Raw genomic sequence first — 9,960 nt, 5'->3', positions numbered from 1 at the left:
ATTCCCCAATAAGAAGGTTGGGTTTTATCCTAATGGAAACGGGAGTATTTTAAATGTAGAAATGACAAGATCAGACATACAGTCCATAAAGGTTATTCTAGAGTCAGCGCAGAAGATCAGATTAGGGGTAAGAGACTGGAAGCAATGAGACCAGTTGGGAAGCTGGTGACTTGGTAAGAAATGGGGGAAGGGTCTGCATTAGGCAGCGCATTTGGCCTGGAGCACTGGAGAGTAAATGGAATCGGCTGGTCCTGTGACTCTTCAGACAGGGAGGGAAAGGAAGTGGGAGGAAACTTGGAGACATTTAGGTTTCTGGCTTAGGCAACAAGATCGATGGTGGTCCCACCAGTTTAGATCGGGAATACTATCTAAGAAGCTGCTTTAGGAGGGAAGATGATGAGCTCTTCCTTTAGACATGTGTATTGTCTGAAGTTCCTGGGATATATCCAAGTAGAAGGATGCGTTATGGTGAGATACATGAATCCAGAGTTCGGAAAAGAAGTATGGATTAGAAGTACAAACCTGGGCTTCATCGACATGTGAGTGGTAATTGAAGCTAAAATCATGGCTGAGATCACTCAGCGAGAGGATGCAGAGCGATAGAAGAGCAGGTGAGAGATAGCGCTGCTGGAAAATAGGACCCATGTTTAAGAATTAGGTGCCATTTGTGACAACATGGCTGGACCTGGAGGGCATTGTGCTGAGTGAAATAAGCCAGACAGAGAAAGACAAATACTGTGCTATCTCACTTATATGCGGAATCTAAAAAAAAATTTTTTTTTGAAAAAGCCAATTTCTTAGAAACAGAGAACAAAATGGTGGTGGGCAGAGGTTGAGGGGAGGGGGAAATGGAGTGACGTTTGTCAAAGGGTACAAATTTTTAGTTATGAGAACAAGTTCTGAGGCTCTAATGTACAGCGTGGTGACGATAGTGAATAATACCGTGTCGTATATTTGAAAGTAGCTGAGAGTAGATCTTAAGCATTCCTCCTCCACCAAAAGGAGTTAACTATGTGAGGTGATGGATGCATTAATCATCCTAATCTTGGTAATCGCTCCACGATGTATACGTATATCAAATCATCCCATTGTACGCTTTAAATATATATAATTGTCTTTGTCAATTATTCCTCAATAAAGTTCAAAAAAGAATTAGGTAGAGGATGAGGAGCTCAAGAACAAAAGTGAGATGAAACGGACAGAGAAAAAGCAGGACTACTGAGGAGAATGGCAGGGTAGAAGCCAACAGAGAAAGGATTTTCAAGATGGAGGGAGAAGTCAACAGCTGGTAAATGTCAGAGAGTCAAATAAGGTTAATATTGAGAAAAGCCCTTTGATTGGAATTAGGAAGTAGGATTCAGTCTCCCTTCTCATTTGGCTCTTTGCCTCCAGATTTTTGCATTTGCTTTTCCCTCTTCTTAAACTCCTCTTACCCCCAGATATTTGCATGTCTCACACCCTAACTTTGGCCAGGTCTCTGCTCACATGCCCTCTTTTCAAAGAGGCCTTCCTTGACCACTTTGTCTAAAATAGCACCCCAGTCTCTCTTTGGTCCCTTGTCCAGATGAATTTCTCATCATGGCACCTATCTCTACTGGACATTAGAATATTTATTAGTTAGTTGTCACCCTGGCTGGAATGGGAAGTCCAGAAGTGCAGGGATTTTGTTTAGTTTATAGCTGTTTTCCCAGGGCCTGGCACAGAGAAGGCCTTCAATAAGTATGGTTGAGAGAGGAAATAACTGAACAGTCATCTTAAGGAGAGGAATTTCAGTGGCTGATTCGAGCAGAAGTCAGATTGCCATAGGCCACGGCATGAATTGCCGATAAGGAAGAGGAGACATGGAGTGAAGACAGTTCTTGCTACAAGGAAAGGAGAAAGAGCTAGAACAGGAGAGAGGACTCAAGTTCTGAGAGACTTGGGCTGGCGTGTGTAATCAGAATGAGAAGGCAGTAGAGAGGAAGAGATGGGAGACACAAAAGAGGAGATAATTGAGAGAAGGGGATTCAGAGCAGTGGTGGGCCAACTCACTTTGTATGGGTAGAGGGACTTTTCTTCCAGCAAGAAGAGGAAGAATGCCATAAAGGCTAGTGTGGTGTAGGTAGGTTTAGGAGACATAGGTAGTTCTGGAATTTCTTATTCAAATGGCTACCACTTATTGTGCCCTTATTGATGCCAGGCACTGTGCTGCCATCTTATTTGATTCAAACTACAACTGTGCAAGATCACCATTTCACCTTCAAGAGAACAGGGGCTCAGCAGTTAGTTCATGCAGTCAGGAAGCAGGTGGCCGAGGTGTGACTCTAATTGCAGTCTTCTCATTAAGACTTTGTTTCGCCTTCACACTGCCCTCTGGTGAACCTTTCCAAAGTTGGCGCTACCACTCCAGAGCCCCATTCTTTATTCCCTTCTCATCTGGTGGGACATCTGTCTTTTTGTCCTGAGATCTTTTACCTAGTCCTGACTGTGTCCCGACTCTTGTCAGTCCCTGTGGACACTGTTTTTATGGCCAGACCTAAGTTCTTCCATGTGAATCTGTGTTTGCATCTATTCCCCCAGGGCCTGGTCCTCCCCACTGGATGGATCCAGTTCCAGCTTCTAATTCCCCACTACTCTGAGTAACTGGATTATTACAAAATAGAAGTCGTAAGAGCCAGATGTTATAGTGTGTCTACTTTATGTACTAAACATCTGTTATTTCTAATCTTGACAACTTCAGATAGGGGATAGAGAGACAATGGCCTTGGGGTATGTGTGCCCCTGCAAGTTAGGAAGACTTCCAAGGGGGACATAGGCATGAGTAGTTCTAAAGAAATAAGTTTTCTGGGACCAGCCCTATGGTGTAGTGGTTAAAGTTCAGTGTGGTCTGCTTTGGCAGCCTGGGGACACAGGTTCGGATCCTGGGCATGGTCCTACACCACTTGTCAGCCACACTGTGGCAGCATCCCGCATACGAAAAATAGAGGAAGATTGGTACAGATGTTAGCTTAGGGCTGATCTTCCTCAAGCGAAAAACAGAGGAAGATTGGCAGAAGATGTTAGCTCAGGGCGAATCTTCCTCTGCAAAAGAAAAAAAGAAAGAAATTTTCAGGTTCTGAACTTCCATATGTGCTGGTCCCAAACTGATCTACCTAAGAAAGAGACCCAAAGAAGGTACAACTCCTCTTCCATATCGCCTTTCACAATCTGCCCACTTCCCACTTCAAGAAAAGAAAGATGTGCATCCCATCCATCTCAAATTATTGTGGCACGTTACTCTCGGGTGTAAAAATATCCAAAGAGGCAATTCAAAATATTGGTGAAGCTGTTGAGAACTGAATGACTCTAATGGCTGGGTATTAATTTCTCTTTCAAGTCAGTGGTTTCTAATTCTTTGTTTTTAACAAACTGAAGGAGAACCTAATCAAGTTGACTGTTCATAGATCATTGAAATTATTATTGATGACATAAAACTATGTGTTTCTTGACATACAACTCAGAAGGAGTTCAAAGAACTGAGTGACATTGCTATAATAACTCCTTCTGTTCCCATCTACTTATTTATATAAACAGGTTCTCAGCTCTTATATCCATAAAAACAAAAAATAGGAATAGAATTGAAATGCAACCTTCTCCATTCTAGCAATAGTTTATGTTAATCCACGGATTCATGAACTCTTTGAAAAAGCAAAAACGAAAAACACAACCAGCTCATTGACAGATGGATTTCCAATAAAATTTGCTTTTAATATGTAACAATTATTTATCAAAATTTCAATGTATATGGTTTAAAAAGAGCTATGTGTAAGGATGATCGAGAAATGACTTTCATACATAAAATAAATCACAGTAGAATACAATTTTGAGGGAGAAGTGAAAGAAAAATAAGAACCCAAGGAGAAAAGAGGAAATTTCCAGCCATTGTAGACCGTTCCTATATTGTTTAAATAGATGATGTGAATAAAAACTCACTTTTGGTTTTAAATTCCACTGGATGCATCTTAAACAGTGACGCCGCTCTTCCTCTCCGTCCCATATTGAACTCAAGTGGAAAGAGGCTAGTTTGGTCTAAAAATGGAGGAAAAACCTCTGCCTGGTTACCCCCAGCCAGAGTCCAGCTGCCATCAGAGGGTCAGGACCCAAAAGAAACAGAGTAGTTTAGAAAACTGTGTATTTGTGATCTGAGGTTTGAAACTATAGTTGATAATTTTAGGGAAAATTTTGAAAAATGGGGCACTCACATACATTGCATGGTGATGAGACCCCCAAACAAAATGTCCCGGGGGCTTCGATTTTTGTGATTTACTCTAAAGTTGAAGAAGTGAATGCTGCAATGTATCTAGACCAGGTTGATGGGCATGTAGTGGAACCAAAGAGACTGTTTCTAGAGGAGATTTCCTAAAGCTGGTGCCACCTAAGAGTGAAGGAAAATTTTTGTTGGTGGCATTAAAGGCGATCTAGAACAATGTAATTTGAGAGACTACTTGAAAAGTATGGCAAGACTGAAATCCTAGAAGTTATGGAAGACAAGCAGAGTGGAAGAAAGAGAAGATTTACTTTTGTAATTTTTGGTGATCATGATACAGTTGATAAAATTGTTGTTCAGAAATATTGCACTATCAATGGGCAAACTGTAAAGTGAACAAGGCTCTTTCTAAACAAGAAGTACAGTCTGCTAGACCGCAAAGAGGTCGTGAAGGGGATCTGGCGACTCTGTGGGTCACGGAGAGAGCTTTGGCCATGTGGTAACTTCAGTGGCAGAGGAAGCTGTGGTGTGGAGGCGGTGGCAGCACAGGCAATTGTGAAGGACATAATAGTGGATACAGTGGATGTGGAGGTGATGGTGGCGACTATGGCAGATGTGATCCGAGTTATAGTAGTTGGGGGGATGATGAACCAGAATGCGGGAACCAAGGTGGAGGATGTGGCGGCAGTGGCGGAGGATACAATGGTGACAATGAAGGAGAAAATTTTGGCAGTGGAAGGAGAAAATGGTGGTGGTGGGAACGACAATGATTTGGAAATTATAGTGGCCAACAGCCATCAAATTACAGACCAGTGAAGGGGGCAGTTTTGGTGGAGGAAGCACCAGCCGTCCCTGTGGTGGAGGTAATGGATAGAGGGGTAGAATTGGTGGATATGGTAGTAGAAGGTTCTAAAAATTCAGCAGAAAAGGGCTACAGTTCTTAGCAGGGGAGAGAATGAGGAGCTGTTAGGAAAGTTATGAGTTACTTTGAGACAGTTGTCCCAGATGCATTAGAGGAACTAGAAAAACTCTGTCACAAAAGGACCAGTGATCATCAATAGCCGGAAAAGTGACTGCAGCTTAAATAAGAGCCCTTCTTGCTCAGGACTGTCACGGCCACAGTTTGCAAAAAGTGCAACCAGTGATTAATGCATTGTAGTGTTAATCAGAGGTATATTCCTGAAGTCTTTTATGTGTCGTAGATTTTTCTTTTCCTTTTTATTGCATCAGGCGTATCACCCTGATTTATAAATTGTGGAAGTGATATCAGGAACCAAAAAATTTTAACTTCCCTCCCAAAAAGGTATTCAATGGTTTTGAGATGTGAATATTTACAACACCTGGGAAATTATAGCCTTTGCAATTAGTTACACTAATGATGAAAGATTCTAGTTGTCATCATGAAAAGGTACAAGGTGAGCAAAAGCGTTTAAAGACCACAGGTAGAGAAGAAAGAACGCAGGCTTAGGAGTGGGGAAGCTTCGAGGCTGTCGGTCAGCTGAGTGTCCTTGGGTGAGTTACTTTACCTCTCTCAGCCCCGCTTCCTCCTCCGTGTCCCCTATCATTAAGATAGATTTCATAGTAGCACACACTTCATAGGGAGGATTAACCAGATAAGACACATAAAAGAGCCTGAAACGTAGTAGAAACTGAATATTCCTTCCTTCCTCCTTACAACCAAGCTGTAAGAAGGTATTGATTGATTCATTCACTAGTTATTTTTAGCACTTGTTTTGTCAGCTGCTCTTCCAGGACCTGGAGATCCGGGGTGAATAAGGCAAACAGACTCTAGGACAGGGCAGGAGTGAGCTCTTGCGGCCAGCTCGTCTGGATTAGAATCCACTCTTTACTAGCTGTGTAATCATTGACAACTCCCTTCGTGTGTCTTGTGACCCGTAAAGCAGGGCTATCAACAGTGCCTTGCAGGGGCTGCGTGTCCAACTGCAAAGGAGTTCGCCGCATGCCTGGCACATGGTGAGCACTCAGGACATGTCAGCTATTAACGTTATTCTTCAGGAAGCCTGCTGTCTAATGTGCAGAGAAGGGGGCGAGGATATTCGTCTGCATTTTGTAGGTAAAGAAACTGAAGCTCAGAGAGGTTAAGTAAACTGCCCAAGTCAAATAGATAGTAGGGGTGGCCAGGAGACTTCGCCCTCTGCTCTGCCTGAGGTCAAAGCGGCACTATTTCTGTCAAGCCGAGCACACTCTTTCATGGTGTGTTTTCTCTAGGACGTTCCCCACCACAAATTCTGTTGCGGTGTCGGGGGGGGGGGGGGAAGTTTTGAAGAGTTGTCAATGGAGGACTTAGAAACATCCAAGAACACAATGGTAAGCTTCCAGAGCCCTTCATTGTCTCAGCTCTGTCCACCGCAAAGTCCAGCTCCTGTTGCTTTGAGTAAAACAGAGCATCTCTCAACCCATCACACAAGTCATCTGGAAGGAACTCAGAATGGGTCTCAGGAGACATGCCACGAGTTAGAGTTAATATAATACCAACTGGCCTTTGTTTGTTTTAAATTTTGAAACTGTGCCCTGTTCCAGGCACTTCCCTACATGATGAGGACATCAGGTCCAGAGGGACGATCTCTGTCTCTTCACAGTGAGCGGAGTCCCACACATGAAGCCAGAAACCCTGGCATGATGTGCTGTATCCCGCGATCACGACGACATGAAAACCCAGTCGTGGGCTGGGAAGGAAGTGATGGACGGAGGCATAGCATCTAGAGGGGCACCAGCAGGCACTCTCTAGTCACAGATGGCGAAGAAGAATATTCTGGGGACTGAACAAAGACCCAGAAGTTGGGGAGGGAGGGAGGGTTAGATGGAAGGGGCTGGGACACTGTGCAGGAAGGAATTCCGCAGCACAAGAAGAGGCGGATCTCCGTGAGGGCAAGGACTTTCCTTCTTCACTCTGATGCCCAAAACACCATCCGACACATAGTGGGTTCTCGTTAATTGCTTGTTGGTCTATTGAATGATAAATGCTGTATCTGCTCCTACAGATTCTGACTCAGTCAGAGATTCTGACTATCCCTCATCTGGGATAGGGCTGAGCCCTGGGATGTTTTAAAAACTCCCCAGGTGATTCCGATGTACTTCTAGGTTTGGTACCACTGGACTAAACGAATGCTCTGACCCCGTGGGAATGGGAAAATTTATATTTGTGGTTTTCTGTGGCTCAGCAGCCTTACTGCTTGAAAACACTGTGGATGAAGGTACAGTGGTATTTTCCTGTTTTATAGAAGGGGCAAATGTAAGCTGCCAAAGATTTGTTCGAACGTAAGCCTGGCTGTTTTAGTAAAAGACTAATGGTGGAATTTAAATGATGGGTATGCATTTTTTCAATTTACATATATTTTAAATTTTTTTCTTAATAAGCTGTTGGGAAAAAAATTAGCTTGAGCCAGAGATAAAACACTCTAATTGAGTCTCGATGAGAAATTGATAGAAACTTGAGTGTCATTCAATCCAGCAGTTCATGCGAAGGGATAGAGGCAGGGCCCTTCCAGGCAGACAGGCAAACGGTGCTGGGTGGTGTGTTGCTCTACTTGGTGGAGCAGAAGCTCCTGCTGAAAGAGCCCAGGATGTCCATCCAACTGGGTTCAAGCGACCTTGGTAACTGGTGTGATGTCTCTGCACCTTAGTTCTCTCATCAGTGAAATGAAAGTCATATTAATGGCTGTTTTTAGTATCAAACTCACAGAGCTGTTGTGAGGAACAAGTGGTTTATATCAAATGGTTTTCAAAGACAGATACAAAGACTTTACACGAGGTGTGATGGCGCAGATGATTCTAAGGGAGTCAGGTTCTGGATCTTGATTTCCGTATGTAATTCTGCCAGAAAAGATTTCTCCGAGAAGATACTGAGTATCGAGGTGTTATCCCAGTTTTGCTTTCTCAACTCCCATTCCATGATCACCCTTATCCCGTTTGATAAAATAAAAGCTCTACTTGTCCCTGTCTCATGATGGTGCATTGCCCTTTGTGTGCAAACCTCCAGGGCTCCAAAGAGACCATTCAAGATACCAGGGCCGGCTAGACATCTTCTCATCCAGCCTGGAGTTTCTCCCTGACTTATACATGACCTGTGGAGAATGGAAGGTGCTGTCTGGAATGGACTATTTTGGCCCCTGTTGGGATTTTTTTTTTTTTAAGATTTTATTTTTCCTTCTTCTCCCAAAGCCCCCAGTACATAGTTGTGTATTTTTAGTTGTGCGTCCTTGTAATTGTGGCACGTGGGATGCCGCCTCAGCATGGCCTGATGAGTGGTGCCATGTCCACGCCCAGGATTCAAACCAGCGAATCCCTGGGCTGCCAAAGCAGAGCGCTTGAACTTAATGGTCGGCCACGGGGCTGGCCCCAATTCCATCACTTCTGACAAAGAGTCTTGTGATAGCGAAAAAACAAAAGGGGAGTATTGATAAAAAATATTAACTAGAATGGCACTTTACACACTTTATTTCATTCAGGAGCAAATTCTCTTTCTCTCTCTTTGAATTCAGAAGTGAGATGGTTGTCATGGGGATGTGTCTTAACGTGTTTATTTGAATAGAAATATGTAGTCAGATTGTTTCTGACAGAGAAAAAGTCTGATTTGGCTGGTTGGTTTGATAGTTAAGGCTGACTTGGCCAGTTAGGTGTTAGGTGAATATTTTCCATAAATCGAGTGAGCTAAAAATACAGCACCCAGATTTTTTAATAAAATATATTTAAATCACATGATTTAGGAGAGAAAAATTCCTAGTCAAAATTTCTATTATCCAAGGTATTTTGAAATTAATATATTTTTTATTTTTCTAATCCTTTCTCAACATATTTGGTTAATCAAAATGCTTCTAGGTGTAAGCGTAACAAATATGATTTAATAATCATTTGGTAATTCTTGAGAAAGTCTTTTTTTTTTTAAAGATTGTATTTTTTTCCTTTTTCTCTGCAAAGCCCCCCGGTACATAGTTGTATATTCTTTGTTGTGGGTCCTTCTAGTTGTGGCATGTGGGACGCTGCCTCAGCGTGGTTTGATGAGCAGTGCCATATCCGCGCCCAGGATTCGAACCAACGGAACACTGGGCCGCCTGCAGCTGAGCGTGCGAACTTAACCACTCGGCCACAGGGCCAGCCCCCTTCAGAAAGCCTTTTTGATAAACTTTCCAGAAATCCAGATAGTCAGTGGCTCTCATGACTGGATAACAAACCCTTCTACAAGTCAAGTGCCGTCTAATTCTTTTCTTGCAACAGAATTGAAGGAAGAATCAAATTTCAGCTAACAAGTGACTAAAAAATGCATTTTAATGATAGGTCACTCTGTGGTTTTTGGAATGTAACTTGGAAGGAGTTCAAAGAATTGAATGATACTGCTGCAACAAAGCTTCTTCAATTCCGGTCCTCTGATTTCCGTGGAAAAGTGTTCTCGATACTCAGATCTCTAAAAATAGAGAATAGAGTGGAGTTAAGGTTAACACTATCTCAGTCTAGCAGTAATATTCATATGAACTAATTTTTTAAATTATAATTTATCTCGGAGACACAGTTATAATAGAATATGAATGTTATTAGTATAGCAGAGCTGTTGGCTCCTTACCCATATCCCCGAAAGATCCCATGAGATCGCCTGCAGACAGTCCCTATGCATGCAGATGGCTTCTTGTCTTTTTCTGTTGAGGGGCGCCTCAGGAGCAGCCTTCTACCAAGGCAAACAAGTGGGTGGACTCATATCCCAGGACAATTCTGAGGTGTGT

The 9,960-nt window shown here is 42.9% G+C and overlaps 1 pseudogene; it reads left to right on the top strand.

Moving 5' to 3' along the window:
* Window positions 1–589: 589 nt before the first annotated feature.
* LOC103560398 (heterogeneous nuclear ribonucleoprotein A3 pseudogene) lies at window positions 590–4,728 on the top strand (annotated as a pseudogene).
* Window positions 4,729–9,960: the final 5,232 nt, after the last annotated feature.

The sequence above is a fragment of the Equus przewalskii genome, chromosome 24, assembly GCF_037783145.1.
Source record: "Equus przewalskii isolate Varuska chromosome 24, EquPr2, whole genome shotgun sequence".
Lineage (NCBI taxonomy): Eukaryota > Metazoa > Chordata > Mammalia > Perissodactyla > Equidae > Equus > Equus przewalskii.
This window is presented reverse-complemented; position numbering and strand designations above follow the sequence as displayed.